General features: G+C 41.6%; 1 protein-coding gene across 1 annotated transcript in view; it reads left to right on the forward strand.

Annotated features, from left to right (window-relative positions):
- Nucleotides 1–17,814, forward strand: part of grin2bb (glutamate receptor, ionotropic, N-methyl D-aspartate 2B-b) — a gene marked incomplete at its 3' end in the record, with an annotated part of 108,689 nt that overhangs the window by 42,100 nt on the left and 48,775 nt on the right. The gene's annotated exons all lie outside the window — the stretch shown is intronic.

The following is a 17,814-nucleotide window of genomic DNA, read 5'->3' on the forward strand; positions in this document are numbered from 1 at the left end:
AGTTTCAGGTTTTTTTTGGTAGTTCGTTCCAAGCAGATGGTGCCGCAAACCTGAGCACCCCATAGTTTATGTGGTTATTTTTTTAAGCACTTAGAGAAAAACAAGCGCATCCGGCTGGAGGCCGCTCATTGTGACGGACACACACTCAATGAGCAGCTGCAGAGAAAACAAAGCGACGGGAACGTGTCTCATTAGATTTCTCTGAGCAATACTGACCATGGCGCAGCTTCAGCAGCACTTTATGGATGCAGCGTTTGGGTCATCACTCTTAAAAAAAAAAAAAAGTTTGGATTTGTAAAAAAAAGTGATCGTTACATCAGAGTGACATATTCCTGAATTTACTCTCAAAACAGTCGAGAAAACACTCAGGTAAGTGTGAGGCATATCTTGCAGAGTCATAGTCACGATGAGCTGCTGGGTCACAGCATCTTCAGTGAAGCAATATGGAATTGTTGAAAAGTGTTGCGAACACCGTCAGCAGCAGCAGCGAACAGCATTATGTTCACATTGATATCCCAAAACTTCAGTGAAGTGATCACATTTACTTATATTGTTTTTAAGAGCAGACGTTTTAAAAACTGCAGTCTACTTCTGGAACAGTTTGGTGTAACTGGATAATATTTCGGGTGCCTATTAGCTGGGGGCAGTTATTTCATATCCAAGCCAACTCTTGCCCCGTTTACATGGGAACAGAAGAAACGCTGAAAACAGTAGATTTCATGCCAGGCGACAAGTTGGCGCTGTTGGTTGTTTTTGTAAAGAAGCCACATGCACATGTGTGCAGAGAACAATACGCTATAAACATTAACAATGGGAATACTCAGACATTCCTATGGACAGACGACCAAGTTGGATTGTTATTACGATTGACTGTCAACTATAAGACTACCAAGTCTCAGGAGAAGGTGACTGGGAGTCATGACATTCTGGAGGCGGACATTGTTGTTATTGTCCATCTACTCACGCGTGTGCAGTGGAGCTCTTTACTATGGCCGTGGTGCACATGCTCAGTAGCAGCGTTTCAGTAAAGTTTCCCCCCATTTCAGTGGAAACGGAACGTTTATCAAAAAATTGCATTTTCCTCCATTTCCATGGAGACAGAGTCAGAGCATTTTTTGAAAAATTTCATCTTGGGAGCCAGGTGCAAAAAGCTGCATTTTCAGAGGAGCCGAGCACCGTTGTCGTGGAAACAGACATCTAAACCGCAATGAAAGTTTTTCGTTTTCTCTTGTGTCTTGCCATGTAAACAGGGCCTAATTGCGCACATCCCAAATGCACATACAGGCAGAGGATCCTCTATTACTTTGGACCAAATTGTTCTTTTTTAATTCAAATGAAGCAATACTACATAGTTATCTACAAAAGCTGAAAAAAAATTAAACATCCTAACAGCTCAATGAATTCAAAGTAAACAATATGATTGATCGCGATCATGACGTTGTCAGAAGATGAAGATGAAGATGAAGGACCCCCAACCGGCCGTTGGCTGAAATGATCAGCCTTTAATCAACTTTGGCAGAAGAAGCAAACAAAAACAAATCCAGGAGTCATAAAATCCTCCTCGGAACGGTGACAAGCCTCGAATCATTGGCAAACAGAAACAAACAGAGACTGACACGAGGTAAGACGCAGACTGAAATACACTGGAAGACAAATTTGGCACAATGAGAGCACATTAGGGTGAGAGCTTCATCAAGACACAGAGATGTGACACATAAAAGAGCCACACAGAGGCTGTCCAGGCCGACAGTGAGACACCAATATCATATTATATTCTTAAAAACAAATTTGACAGAGCGCTTCAATAGACTGGGCAGCATTCTCAACATGCAGAAGAACAAAACGAATCCAGCAGAATTCAGTTCAAGTTCAATTTGAAAGGCTAAATAGGCCCCAATAATGGCAATAGAAATACTTTCATATTAACTAATTAAAAAATACAGATTTAAATTATGAAAGACAAAGGATTCACATGTGTAAACTGAACCCAAAGAACTAAATTAAATAAGAAATACTTGCCTCGACTCCTAACAACTGTGGACTGCTCTGTTATTTTTATCTTTTCTATTTCTTGCAAAAAACAAATAAAAAATGGTACAAAGGGTCAAACAAGTGTTGCGTAAGCATGCACAAAAAGCAAGTTTATCCCTCCAATATGATCAAAAACTTAGTGTCGTGTGATTGACTGTTGAACTCTTTGATTAATAGCTTTAACACAAGAGGTGATTCAGTTCTGCCACACAGCAAACTTTTAGATTTCACCTGGGCCAGATCAGTAAAATGAGAGCATTATAATAACTGCAGAAATATAAGAGTAAATTATGAGAAAAGCTTTATTTAATTAAATATCTTCAGAGAAATACATCTGAAAGATTTTAATCAATGCGTCCTGGTACAAAATACTTTGAAATCTCTCGTGTTCCCCACCTAAATGTTCTCTGTGAGCATCGAAGACTGTTGTGGAATCTGATAACTAACTTATTACATTACAGATTTGCGGATGAAAGTAATATTTTTTTAATGCATTGCGTCCACTGGCACCATGCAGTGGCAAATACCTCAAATTGCGCCAGTTTTGATGTTTGGGCAACTTTACGAAGACATCCAAGGTCAAACAAGACATAGTTGCATCATCGCTAACAGGAGTCAAGATACTCCATTCTCGGCTGTGTCCGCCCTCAATAAAAAAAAAACTAAACCTATCGGGCAGAATGAATGAAAAGTAAACAGGGTTCAAAAATACCTGGCGTCAGTATTATCTGAAATGAGCCGTCTCAATGTGTTCCGTCTGTTTGTGAGCACTGACGCGGATGTTCGCTCCGGAGTTGGTTTGTCAGGTCAAGTGACGGCCGGGGTCAGGTCTAATTATGTCTCGCGCTCGCTTGGATTGGTGGGATTTGGCCCAATCAGCATGCGAGCTCCCGTGTGTCCGTGATTAATTACCTGCGCTCTCCGCTGAGCGAACCAGCTTAATCAACTCCTCATAAAGGAGCTTTCCATTAGCTCGCCACGGCCAAAGGTGATGCTAAATTGACTCCTCTTCCTCATTGTCTTACTGGGCTTGCTGTTTTTGAGGAGCCTCTTCTGTGTGTGGGTGTGTGGGTGTGTGTGTGTGTGTGTGTGTGTGTGTGTGTGTGTGTGTGTGTGTGTGTGTGTGTGTGTGTGTGTCGAGCAGGTCCATATTCTTACTGTAACTCTCTTTCTCTCATGCTATCGACTGTTTGTGCTTTCTGTTTCTGCCGGTGGCTCTGCAGGCTTGATTTCATCCGTTGGTCTCTGTTGTCATCTCTGCCACTCCGTGTTACGACCGGGCTTTGGGCTTGACTGACATCATGTGAGCGGTGCCGGAGCGTCAGATGTAACAGCGGGAGATCGAATCAGACAATTAATTGTATCTTCCTTGTGGTGCACTCAGTGGTGAGAGTGATGTAGTGGTGAAGAAAGCTTGGAGGCAAACTCTCCTTTCTCTCGTGCTTTCAGAGGACCCTCGATATGTGTGCTCGTGAATTTGCCGGTCATCGCGTGGTTAGTGTGTGTGTGTGTGTGTGTGTGTGTGTGTGTGTGTGTGTGTGTGTGTGTGTGTGTGTGTGTGTGTGTGTGTGTGTGTGTGTGTGTGTGTGTGTGTTTGTATGAGCGCAAAATGTGTTTGCGAGACAAGGAGATTAATTTGTTCTAATTAGACATTCAGCTGATGATTATGTTTCAGTAGCTTGTGGTGCAGAATTGAATACATGATGGAGCATTTTAGAGGAGATAATAGAAACCCTCTGGTGATTTAATGTCTTCTGATGGCAGAGCGCTGGTTGTAGCTTCAGCACATCTGATTTACTGCAAGACAATCTGTCAAACTGAAAAGAAAGCCTTGGTGTCAGATATGGAAAATTGCTATTTGCAGAGAATGAGCAACTGTTCAATGTATGTAAAACACCTTTAATTGTCTTTTGTTTCTCATATTCATGAGAAGCCCTGGAACAGAGATGAGAAACTTTGATCATACTGAGGGCCACAAACATTTCACCCTTGTACCAAGTAACACAAAGCACCACAACAATACACCATAAGAAATGTATATATCAGAATTCTTTGATTATATTTATTTGTTGCTGCTTTTCTTCACTTGCAGCTTGATATCTTGCTGAAATGTTCCTGCTTAACGTATTTCTAATCAAATCTACAGTTTCATATTGTATTTACACAGTATTAACAATTCAAATGTAGTTAAATGACGTCCTTCTTTTCAGGAATAACGCCTTAAATCACATTGAGTATACGAGAGTATTCATTTTTTTTATACAGGACCAAAAACGATTAGCGTCACCAGAAGGGAGAAAGTAATTCCCGGCGTCCAGTTTATCGGATACAGCTACTTTAGCGTACACAGTCTGGGGGTGCTTTCACACAATGCTGTTTTTAGGGACTGAGTACCATGCAGCAGGGGAGGTGTGAACATGACGCTCAGCAAAACCAAAACCGCCACAGCGAGATGGAAGAGGTGGTCTTGGTACACCTCCAGTTGCACTCAGGATGTGGTGTTGGTGTGAAAGCAACCGCACAAGAGTGCACACCAACTGCATCCTTCACGTACTAGTTTGAGCTAAAATCATCTGAGATAAAATAACACAGTTGAAGAAAAATGTCTCGAAGCAAATTTATTGAATGGGCGTGCATGCGTTTCGTATGGTTTCCCTAAAAATGCCTTCAGTAGTACAATATTTATTATTTATACGGCTCAAATGAGGTTATCTTTGTGTACAAATGTGATAATCAATGATTAATTAAGACAATTTCCCATTCCAAGTCTCAGCAGTGTTTTACTGCATCCTGCTTCTTCACGTTTTTTGTGTTGGCTGAAATTGTTTGAAAGGAGTGTCGATTCAACTCCATCATTTGTGCCGCTGAATTAACTTTCAGCTGACTTGAGTAAATGAAATGACAGTACAGGTGTCCCTTTCTCTATCCCAGAATGCCTCTGGCCGTACTTGCACAGCATAATGGGAAGCAAACAAATGTGTCGCTGACTGCGGTAATTAAATAACAGCCTTTTAAAAGACCATTTGATGTTTGAAGAGAAAATAAAAACAATCGAACTCAGTTCAGCACAAAGGGCTTTTGTTCGCTGAGTGATGCCTGAATGGGCCCGCCTCCTCCGAGTCTGTCAGCAGTGGGCCAACACTGCTCTCTTAGCCAAGTATTAGCCATGCGGCTCCCGCCTTGTTCATTTCCTCAGCCAGTGATTGAGCCTGCTCACTTCTCCCTACTTGCAGACGATTGTTACTAAGTGTCATATCTGTTTGATGGACCAGGATGAAGTTGACTCATTACGACAGAACGGGAACATGTGGCCGAGCCGCGAGCTGTCACAGAGGTTGTGAATAATAGATACAGTGACTAAGAAGCAGCATAATGTCGGTTAAACTGATCATTCGCGATCATGGTCAACAAGACAAAAGGCTGCAGTATTTACCCCAGCACACAGGTGCTCATGCTGCATACTGACTGTGATGCAGACATTCATTCATTTTCTTCCGCTGATCCGTTTCCGGGTCGCGGGGGTGCCAGTCTGAGCACTGTCATCCAGATCACATTGCACCATTTAAGAACCTTCCTGCAGGTGGTGAGCCAATGGGAAGGTGGCGCCCGGCGTGGGACACGAACCCACTACCCTGAGATTGTGAGTCTCATGCTCTACCAACTGAGCTAGTCGGGGGACTGTGATGCAGACAATGTTACTGATTACTGTGTTGGTTTTGCCAATTTAGACTTAAAGAATATATAGTATGTCTATTATATGATATATATATGGCATATAATTGCTTGGTCACCTGTTATTTCCAGAGGCGTGAGTGGTCGAAGTAAGACATTGAACTATTCAGATAATAATCAAGCTGTGTGTATTATTATGCAAAATAGTCCTAAAATTCCGTATTTCAATCAACAACAGTAAATCAAAATGTACATACATAGCTGACATTTCCTTTATGAAAAGAACCAGGATGTATAAGATCTGTATAATAAAAATGTTCAATAGTTCTTCCAAAATGTTTGCCTGGTGCATATTATCAGAAGAAATAAATAGTCCCAAATCTCATAAAGTTGAGCGAAATGAACATCTGCACTATACTGAATACAATAAGCCCAAAGTTTTAATTGCATATTGAACCCAACTGGAAAACACCCGTTCATAGGATTTTAGTTTCCTCATTCTCTGGCTCCAGTTTAAAACCCTCGTCTCATGCCCAATTGCGCCATGCCACTTTCATGAGGGCTGTGGGAACACATTACGAATTCCTAATTAATATTGAGTCGTGATCAAAACATAGTTTGTCGATATTGAAATAATCACTCAGCTTAAATCAACAGGGTGTGATTCGGGTTTCCATCCTTTGTCTTGTAGTTTGCTGCATTCCTATTTATTAATGAGGGTGTGGTATGTCAAACCTATCTTTCTCACACAGATATTAAAGACACGTACCCAGCAGACCAGACAAAGCCCATCTAATAAACACATTTTAAAATCCAACTTAAGTATAGACACTCTAAAACCTGAAGGTAAGATTCGGTTGACAATTCTGGCTGATTTTGTACAACAGCTCTTATGACCCATAGGGCAGAAAAACATTACATGTGGTTGTTCTCTATGTCAGATTTTATCTACAGTTTACATTTGGTTCTTAAAATGTGTATTTTATTTGTATAAACATTCATTTTGCAACAGATATTTCTGTTTTAACATGATTTTGTTTTAAAACTTACAAGAGACATACTGAAAACTTGCACACATACACCCCCCCTACACTCGTGTTGAATGCGTTAATGATATCAAAAAGTCAACCGGGACGCCTGGACATCACCACTGTACTTAAAGTCACAAAAGACAAGAAGGATAGGAAAAACCTGATTTAAGAAGCGGTGAAAACTCCAGCTGCCTTTACAGAGGATTCAAAGATAACCTTCATTGTTAGTCTTTGAGCCTCTCAGAGGAAACAGGGATCAGTGTAACCTCATTACTCCTTCTGCTTTGATATCAAATGCTAGTGGAGTCGGCTAATGTGCTTCTGAAGCTTATTTTGCTAAAACCTCCTTCAACTACCTTCCAATTGTGATTGACTATCGCTCCAGCCTGCTGTCGGCAGCCCAGCGAGACTCTGCAGTGGGCTGCGTTTTTAAAATTGAACCATTGTCACACTGGTGAAAATGGGAAATTTTCACATCAAAGGTGAAACATGAAGGCAATAAAACGCACGTCTCAGAGGTGAAACGCGTGACTCATGTCAGCTGTGATTCGGTCTGCGGAAACACAGCCGCTGGTGACGTCAGTATTTCTCGTATTTGCTTCAAAACGAAGACAAAGCATGACTCCATGCCTTTCACCAAATTGATATAAACCCTTTATCTCATTGCTTTGCTTTGTACGACTTTGTCACAAAGTGTACTAGTATGTAGATGTCGGTCTGTCGATGTCTTCAGGAGGAAACATAAACAACCGCAGTCTTCGTCAGGGAGCTGGTGCACCAGGCCCACTATAAGTAGAGACTGTAGGACATCATTTGCATTATGCCTTTCGTGGGCTTTACTCAGCAGGCGGGCAGGAGGAGAGGATGCTGCCTTCCAGTCAACATGTAATTATTTTTGAATCCACTGTGCTTTCGAGCTACAACTCCTGACGCATTTCCAGGCAATGGCACAGCGTGAAAGCTTCAACAAAAAGAATCAAATCAAACGTCATGCAGTTGAAATTTCACTACAAGTGCCCGATTAAACAGACATTTACATTTTAAACAGTTAAATATTTGATGATGATGTTTTTAGGGTTTTTTGCAGGTTTTATGAAGGTTTGTGTCAAAAATGTTAATTTAGATTTTTGTGAAGTGGGCATATGAGTGTGTTTTCACACTCACTCTAAAAGGGAGCCCCCACAATCCTTTATAAGGTTATGGGTTAGCTAAGGCGTACTTACTGCGGACTTTTGAATAAATCGGCATAAAATACATCGAACTGAAGTTAATGTAAGAAATGAAAACCAAATGTGTATGTCTGTGACTGTGTGCAGTGTGTGCCAGTGGCTTCAGTGGAATCCTCCACTGAGGTTCAGGTTGTGTCCCAGGGAGCTTTGGCTCACCCACTCTCTTGTTTTCTCATTTGGACTTCCACCCAAGAAGCTTCTGACGTTTCTGTAAAGGTACCAAAAGCCAACTTTGAAGTATATGACTGTCAAATATACCACAGCCACTTTTCTTTTTTCTTTTTTTAAAACAACCTGATTCTGATTAATAGATCAGATTTCCTTGTTTATATGAACCTTGAATAAAGTGATCCGATTGAGTTGCAGGTTTATATGAACCAAACAAGCCTGAGTCCGTCCGTGGCTCCATCCCATAATGCTTTGCACTGTGACGTTGGCCACTGCACACAGCATTGTTCTTTTTGTTGTCTCTTGTATCGACTGGCTGCTTTACGTCACGTGTGAAGTGTCATCTATATGGACTCAGATTGGATCATGAACAGTTTAATTTAATCTGGATCAAGCCAATCTGATTTGATAGAAGTTTTTATATGGAGAGACTTTATTTGGATCGGCTATTAATCCGATTACTTACTGTCCATGTAATAACAGCTACTGTTGAGGTTGTTTCAATAATCACATCTAGAGATTGTATTGATTGAAGAGGGAAAACAATGAAGTTTCATTGAATTTTACATGAAAACAATTGTTAAAACCTTCTTTTTCATCTTTTTTTTTACTTTGTCCAAAAAGGCCAGACATTTAGAAGATGTGGTCATTAAAAATGGAAACATGGAACATCAACATCTACGGTTAACGGTTGAGTGGCAGGGTTCCATGATCTGAATCGGTGGTTTGAGCCTTCATCTCAGCCTGTTTGTTTGACCAAGTGTCTTTGTCTTTGACTTGCTCTCAAGGGTGTGTGGACACTTTGCTTTGCAGCGGTGAAATACGCCATATAAGTAAAGTCCACTCATTTACAGCCTGTAATTATATAGAAAACGGTTCTCAATCAAACCGGCTGCACTGCATCAGCTGGACTCATTGCGAGTACCAATATTTATGCACGTGAATAGACGTTGTGTTTATTTTGTGCATCCTGTTGCTCCACGTAGTTCATGTTGTGAAAAGCAGCCTCGCATCCAAAGAATCTTTGTGTACAAAGATGTGCCATCATTGTCGCTCCACTGGCTGCTGTAGGAGTGAATCATATTTCAGCGCTTCTGAAATTATTTCCTCGACAAAAATAGCTTTGAGTAATTCAATGAGAGCATTATGGGATGTTTAAAACGAAGCAGAGAGAGAGAGAGAGAGAGAGAGAGAGAGAGAGAGAGAGAGAGAGAGAGAGAGAGAGAGAGAGAGAGAGAGAGAGAGAGAGAGAGAGAGAGAGAGAGAGAGAGAGAGAGAGAGAGAGAGAGGAGAGAAGAGAGAGAGAGAGAGAGAGAGGAGAGAGAGAGAGAGAGAGAGAGAGAGAGATTAAAACAGGGTCATTGATAATTAAACAGCCGAATATGAGATTAATTAACACACTGTGTGTGTTTGATTAGAAATGTGATGATGAAGCATGATGAGCTCAAACTGAGGAGATTTGACAGCAGCAGCGTTGGAGGGGCGAGGAGGGGAGGGGCGAGGGGAGATAGACAGCGGGAGGAAGATGAAAGGTGGTGAAAGATGAGTGTGAGATGAAGTGGAAAAAGCCAAGTGTTGGAAGGAACGATGTGTGCACTGCCACTTGTGTGTGAGTGTTTTTTATATGTTTGTGAGCCCCCGTCTCCGTGAGTTTGGAGGGTTTGCCTGTTTCCCCATGCGAGACTCTGTCAGCCTTAACAGCCACCTCTCCTTCTCTCCCTCTCTCTCTCCTCTCTCTCTCTCTCTCTCTCTATGTTATTTGCCTCTCTCTGCCTCCCTGTTCCTCCCTCGCTCTGTTTCTCTACCCTCAAATCCTCTCCCACCAGGGCTTGTTGAGCTGTGGGCCGATATGTCGCTCTCTCCCTCTCCCTCTCCCTCTCTCTCCCTCTCTCTCTCTCTCTCTCTCTCTCTCTCTCTCTCTCTCTCTCTCTCTCTGCAAATCTAATTGGAGACAGGCTTTCATTGGCATGACACGGCGATGAGTTGCCAAATCCTTTCAGCCCTCCCGCTTGAGGCTCGCTGCGCTCAGCTCAGCTCTCGCACAGTAACCGCACACTGAAGCAGAAGCCGCGGCCGCAAAGGAGTGTCGGTGACAATGTGAGCAAAATCGAACACCCCGACGCTCACTGTCTTAATGGGCCTAAATCATGCAACAGCTCTTTGGAAAGGTTTCATTTGAATGCGCGTTGTGTTTTCACATGGAAGACTGTGTGTGTGTGTGTGTGTGTGGGTGTGTGTGTGTCTGTGTGTGTGTCTGACATGTATCACATCTCCAGTGAGAGCAGAGAGTCACCTTCTTAACTGGAGGTTATGCCCACATGTGAGACATCAGCACAACACCTTGGGGGGGCAGAGATGACACACTGAGGTTTGTGTTACATCACGAGCTCAAAGGTTGAAAAATCCCTCCCGTGTGATACAATCATCCACTTTGGAGGAGGGTTAGGTTTGCGGAGGGGGGGGGTTGTAGATTTGGTAGAACTGCTGAGAAGTGTCACACTTTGAGTGAAACACCAAAGCAGCGTTTGATGTGACAGGAACAGTGGAGAGCCGATGAAGAGCCAGTGCAATTAGCGATGTAAAGAAGCAAAAATGACAGTGATACAATAATTAGTCCTGACTTGCTACAGAAAAAAAAGGGCCTGAAAGTCCATCAGCAAAATATGAGACTGTTTTCAAATCTTTGACGTCAATTCACAAGTCTTTGTGTAATGATCACTGCCTTTTCAACATGAAAAAAAAATCTAATGCAACATGAGCATTTATTCCCCGTCCTGTCGTCTCTGAAATAACCTGTGCTGCCTAACCATTTTTTGTTCTCGGAATAAAGTGAACACAAAAATCTGAATGAAATCAGCAGTTGTAAACAATAACCAACCACGGGGGTAAAACGTTGCCAAACATTGTGTCTTTATGCCGCCTCAGCTTTATGATGTTAACATTTGAACAACGTGGAGTCGGATATCTGCTGCAGGACGTCATGTTGTCAAACGTATTTGTTGTGTTTGTTTATTTGACTCAGATCAGGGGCACTTTATTACCAGATGGAATCTGTAAACAATAAACCGATAACTGTTGTCTTCCTAAGATCTTCAACCTTTATTTGAATTTCTCCATGGACCTTGATGATAATCTTAATAACATCCTCTCACTCACTGTCGGATAAACTGGAGATTGACTGTATGCATTTCCTTTTCTTTCCGAGTTGTTCGAGTTTATTTGTGTTTTCATGACACGCTTTAAGGGGAACACGTACAGTTGATGGTGCTGAATACAATTTAGGGAGATTTAGTGCTGATCAGCCATGAACATGATGAATTGATATAAGCTGTTGATACGTTGAGCTCCATGTGTGCTGCTCCGTCTATAGAGCAGGATGCAGTTTCATTGCATCTTCACTCTTCATCAGTTAAGAGTTAAAAGGAATCAATCATTTACTGGACATATGAACATATTTGACATCTTCTGCAAGTATTTGCTTTGTAACAACGGCACATTGAAGGAAAAACAAGTATATAATAAACAAATAGTTGGCCAAAATATTGACATATCTGTTCTTTTAGTAGTATTTTAGTAGTATCATGAACATAGCGTAAAACACTACCAGGTAATTTCATACATTAATCTCAGAATATATGACAAAATGCCTGAACATCAATACTGTGCACAGAAAACTACTGTGAGACATCATCTCTTTTTAAAGATACTCAATAAGTGTAATATGCCACAGTGTACTTTATTGTAAATTTCACAATGTATGGTAGGACAGTAGTGCGCATTCATGTAGAGGCCAGATTTTTGGGGACTAAAAAACCATTTAACTAGAAACTGAATTATTTTTGTCCTATATTTATGTCCTACGCAAACTATTGAATGATGTCATAAAATAAATAAATAAATAAATACCAGGGGACATTGAAATCCACCGTAATCTGCAGAAATGCATGTGCGGCATGATGAAACGGTGAAACACGAGTTGCCAACAACCACAGTGGGATTTACAAATATTTCTTCTGGCTTTAATTAGTTTGACAGATAACAATAAATCTTTACCAAAATCAGCATTTATTTATTACATGTTTAAAACATCTGCAGAAGAAGAATCTGGTAAATCTTTATTTTTAAGTCACTTATTCGCAGTGTTCAGAACCTTTGTATCCCAAAGTGAGTAGTTGGATGTGCGAGGATTATAAACCTCACCTCATCTTAAACCAAACTATTCATTCAGAGCGCGTACATTTTATCATGTCCCACTTACGTCTTCTGATATGAAGGCATTAAGCAGGGAGTCTTTTGTCATTATTAACTAAGTGGATTTCTATTTGGGGTCACAACTGTTTCAAAAAGAAAAACAATATTAGTGCTGGTTTGAGGTCAAGTTAATAACAGTGTGTTAGGACAGTCTGATTGATCCAACTGCCTAAATGAAAAGTTAAATGAAAGGGTTCAGGGCGCACGAAAGACATCTAATTTGTCACGACTTGTATTTTCTCATGCATGTGAGCTCCTCGGCTTGCCATTGCGGAGTCACTGTCTTCCTTCCTCATGCATATGTGGAACGTGTTGATGTATGCAGTGACGCACTCCTCGTGTCCATGGGTAGTGCCACTTTAGCAGACTGCATAAAAACACTGACATGGACATGGAGACATGAATTGGCCTCCAGCTTTATAGGGGTTGTGGGAATATATTTATTCTTAAAATCACATATATCCTCTGAATTGTTAAAAAAAACAAACAGAGAATCATGTTTTATCAATGTGAGTGACCAGCCCGGGGAGACTCCGTGTAACACCCCCCCCCCCCCCCAAACCTGCACGTCGAACCAAATCCAGAAACCCGTATCACACATGCTTCTGATTTTTAGGGAAAGAGATGCAAACTCACAGCTTGAAAATGAGGTGACAAGCCACTTTTCCAGGCTCATGGTCAAGCGACACGCAATGCAAAATGACAGGCTGGAAAGGGAGCGGGTTGTCAGGCGGGCAGCTCCAGTAGTATCACGAGCAGGCGGCTCCCTGCAGGACACTTCTCACCTCTGTAATATGAACTAATGGAGCTGCAGGACATTATGTTAAAAACACAGGGGGCACAGGGGAAAAGAGAAAATAAAAAAAAAAGGCTTGGGGGTTGTGGGGGTCAAGGGAAAGCAAGAGGGAAAATAAATGGACACTAATACCATGTGAATAAAGGACAGAAATTAAATTGGCATGATTACAGTACAAAAGAGGATGTAGAATGAGATGATGATTAGCTGTAATCTAAGTAGCAAAGAAAGGAGTACGCGGTGCCCTCACAATCCGTATGAATGGCAGGTTTGGTCTCGCAAGTGATTACACCGTGCTGAGCCCACTTTTATGAAGAAAGAATCAGGAGAGAGCGATACCGAGACAAAAGGGGGGAGTTTCAGAGGGTTGCACGAGTAAGTGAGAGGAAATGAAAAAAGCAAGATCCAGAACAATTGAATAACACAGTGATTTACAAAAAGGTGTCATCCACACAAAAAAAAGAAAGAAAGAAAGGAATAAAGGTGGCCTGGCTGCATTAAAGGGGCCAGATCTGCCAAAACTAGTCACACAACAGGTCTTGATGCTCAATTTCCAATTTTTTTGCTGGGATCCCATTTTTTTGTGCGATCATTCACATTCCATTTTAAAAGCGACCTCTATCACACTGCTGTGTGAACGTGATCGGACCTGACGTTTTCGGGCCCCAAAGTGCATGCACTGAAGACACTGTTGACAGAAGGTATGGATGGCACGCCGGTCAGCACCAGGGTGACTCACTGTTGCCAGCCAAAACAACGTAAAAACCAGCCCTAATCTCAGCCTGTGTAGGAATCTGGTTAAAACCATGAAAGCTATTATATGTGTGATAAAGAACACGTCATAAACACACAAATGCACGAAATAAACAAAGTTACAAGGGAAGAGAATTTGACTCCCCATTTGGGGGATGCCCGCCATATCTGGCAACACAGTTGAACGTGTGTAGATTCACTTTCAAGTGGTTAGTTAGTTTAGTTTAGTTTAGTTTTATTGGTTTATTTTTCAGGGACCATGTACAGAACTGTACCGGGTACCAGATTGGCTCGTTTCCATCTGCACTCCCCAGGCAGGATCACAACATTATAATACACAGTGGCGGATTTTGCCATTGGCGAAGTGGGGAACTGCTCCGCAGTTGAAAAGTTAAAATGCTGCTTTTGTAGCATTGAGTGATACCTTCAGGTGCATCACGTAAGCCCACCATCCTACATGTTAACGAGCTGCGGGGCTCACACAGTGGCGACGTTACACGCTAAACATGATTAAAATATGACGGATACACTCAATAGCGAGCTGGAACGTGCATGCGCAGCACACGGTAGTGCCGAAGTTTCTGGATGGGGTGGGGGCGCCGTCATGTGCGCAGACCGTTCAAAAAAAACAAAAAAACTACGAAGAATAACTAAACATATTTCTAAAGGTCTTTTGTATTAGCCGGCATTCAAACATCCCAGGCAGGCCAGAATTCTAACACTGAACCACAGACTGTATATAAGACATTCTTAGAAACACAAATGCATTTTTTGTCAAATCAGATGTTCAGCAGCAGTGAGGAAAGCCTATATAGTCAGAATTATGTGATTTTTATATGATGGTGGCTATTCATATTATTTTGGCTCCCACAGGCAAAAACTAAAATCGGCACCCAGACCGCACAGGTCTGGGCTTGAATCTGAACCAAGGCGTTTGAAATTTGCATGTTCTCCATTTACCTGTATGAGATTGTCCGTAAATTTAAAAGTAATGCATGAAATGCATGTGAGTAGAGTACAAATGGATTCATGTCAAAATATTAATATACCAGCAGAACATCACATAAATGCCAATTCGAAGTGTTTTTAATGGTGACTTAACAACAGTCACCAAGACTCTACTTACTGTATTTGACTGGCCTACACACAAATTCTTAGATTTGAAATTTGAATGAACTTGTGATGTGTCGTCGCAATGAAATCTATTTCTGTGTGAACAACTGACAATAACAACAAGAAAAGAGACCAGTCCCTCTCTGCCCGGCCCACCCTGGATCTACAGATCACATCAGTTACAGATACTAAACTGGTTTTATTGTTTGATGTTGGTAATCCCGACACATTTTAAAAGAGCCAGCCTACTCTTGACTTCAGCTGTGACTGGAATGGGCGTTTTGCTTTATTTCTGTGCCTTGGGTGGCGTTACAGTGGAGTGTCACTGAGTCATCGCGACAATGCTGTTAAAATCTTCTAATAACCCGTTTTGATTAATTTAGATTTTTCTGTTCCCAATTTAGCCTGAAATGTCCAAACAAAAATGACAGCGTAGTGAAAGTTTAGAGGCTCGCATAAAATATTTAATAAACAAAAATAAAAAAAATCTTTTCTGTTCAAGGAACAGATTCACCATGAAAACAATTTGAACCTCCCAGTTTTTGTGCCGTCGCTGGATAAATGTGGGAGATTTTCTACAGGTGGAAATTATTAGAGAGAGAAAAATAAATAAATAAATCCAGAGGGCTCGCTGGGGTCAAACCGTAAAGATGTTTCAGTATCGTGAACAGATAGAATAGAAGATGGAAATGTCAGGGTAAATTACATGTAGCACTTGTCATCGCAGTTTGTTTGAAACTGAGCATGTTGAAGCCGTAATGCTCCGACAATGATGGAGTTTGATGGAAGTGCAAGGTTAGAGCTGGATGCTGCGTTCGCTGTCGGTCAGCCGTGAGGCTCCCTTCATTACTTTCCTGGAGTGCATTTACTGTCAGTCTGAAGGGCCGTCCACACGAGTAAAACACCGTTTCACGTAAACACACCGCTTTTGGCCGATCATCCACACGGCGCGGCGTTTTATGAGCCCGAAAACAGTTTAAAAAAAACAAAACAAAAAAACCCACAGGTCCCAGAGTGGGGAAATCCTAAAACACAGAATTGTTTGGGAGAATGCCGGAAAAGAAAAAAGATTATTTTGGCTCGTGTGGACAGGACCTGAGTAATACGTCACGCACTCACTTGACACGGCAATGTTATCACCGTATCATTACAGCGAAAGGTAGATAACACATCCTTTCTGCCCCTGTGGTTGAAAAAGTGTGTGTGTGTGTGTGTGTGTGTGTGTGTGTGTGTGTGTGTGTGTGTGTGTGTGTGTGTGTGTGTGTGTGTGTGTGTGTGTGTGTGTGTGTGTGTGTGTGTGTGTGTGTGTGTGTGTGTGTGTGTGTGTGTGTGTGTGTGTGTGTGTGTGTGTGTGTGTGTGTGTGTGTGTGTGTGTGTGTTGCACGTAACCCGGCGGAGTGCTCAGGCTCCTGCATGACTAACGCCTATGACTAATTGCATCTGTGGACGAACCATGGAGTTTCCATATGCGGAGGCACTCACATGAACTGCAAGCCTCCATTGTGTATCAGCGCATGGCTCAGTTGCTCCAGAGGTGCACGTCTATGAAAAGTTTTTGATTTTAAGGTTCAAGTGGATGACAAACGGTTAAAAAGCTTGTACTATACTCTGTGATTTGTGGATGGTCTGAGTTATCCCCTTGATAGAAATCGTAGTCCTTGAGTAAATGAGTAAATGGAAGACGTTATCGACTCAAAATGTAAAATCATCATGTTGTTTAGTTTTAAAAATTAAAGCGTGGGGCTGAAAGAAATGATGTCGAACCGAAATGTGACCTGGAAACGCAGCTGTGGCTGCAGATGTTGCAGAGAGGTGTTGGACTGACACTTGGCATTTAGGGAGAAGTGTTGTGGTCCAGACTACATTTTACTATAACTGTTGGTTGGAAAATCCTTATTAGCATCAGTAGTACATCAGTAGTGACATCAGTATTCTTTTTTTGTTTGGAACAATTCTTATTAGTTTGATTTGACTGTTGTTGCTCCGAAAGCAAAAAGTTGGCATTTTGAACTAGAAAACTCACTTTTTGACTTGTTCTTTTTATTTTTTACAAGAAAGAATTCTTCTCTGTACGGACCCTTCTAAAGAGTGTGTGTCATTGGGAGGCACAGTCGTATAACAGTGAGCGCTCCCATCTTATACAGACAAAAATGGTCAGTTTGTCTCAATTGGAGAGAATTTACACGTTCTCCTTCTGGGGTTTCTTTTGTACTCTGATTTCACCCCACAGTCCAAAAACATATTTGAGACCCATGGGTGACTCTAAAATGACCTTTCAATGTGACTGTGTTTCTGTCTTTTACCTCTTATAGACATGTGACATATCTAGCTGGGATTCGCTTCAACTACCTGCGACTCAGAGTTTCATGAAGCAGTACATCAGAAATTGCCTTGCATGCATCCCAGTTTAGATTGTCTTTATCTTTTTTCTCCTCTTCTCCACCAATTTGTTGGTGCCAAAACATTTTTCCCTGTGCATTTAAATTTGTCCTATTTGTAAAATGCTATCATAATAATGAGCTTTATTAAAATTCACATTTTGTTTGATTTTACGCGACATTTCAGTGTGTGCCCATTGCCACATCCTGATATCTTTCAGCGGCTGTGACTGTAAAAGAGCTTTAAGGCAGGTTCTAACCGTATAATCTTGTTCTACGTGGGACAAGGTCAACCTCTTTGGTGTCGGTATGTGATTTTTAAAGTTTGTTTTCTGTTTACACGTACATGGTGAAATATTTAGACAGCCGCCAGTCATTCGTCACCCATCACC

This window comes from Lipophrys pholis, assembly GCF_963383615.2.
Source record: "Lipophrys pholis genome assembly, chromosome: 5".
NCBI lineage: Eukaryota > Metazoa > Chordata > Actinopteri > Blenniiformes > Blenniidae > Lipophrys > Lipophrys pholis.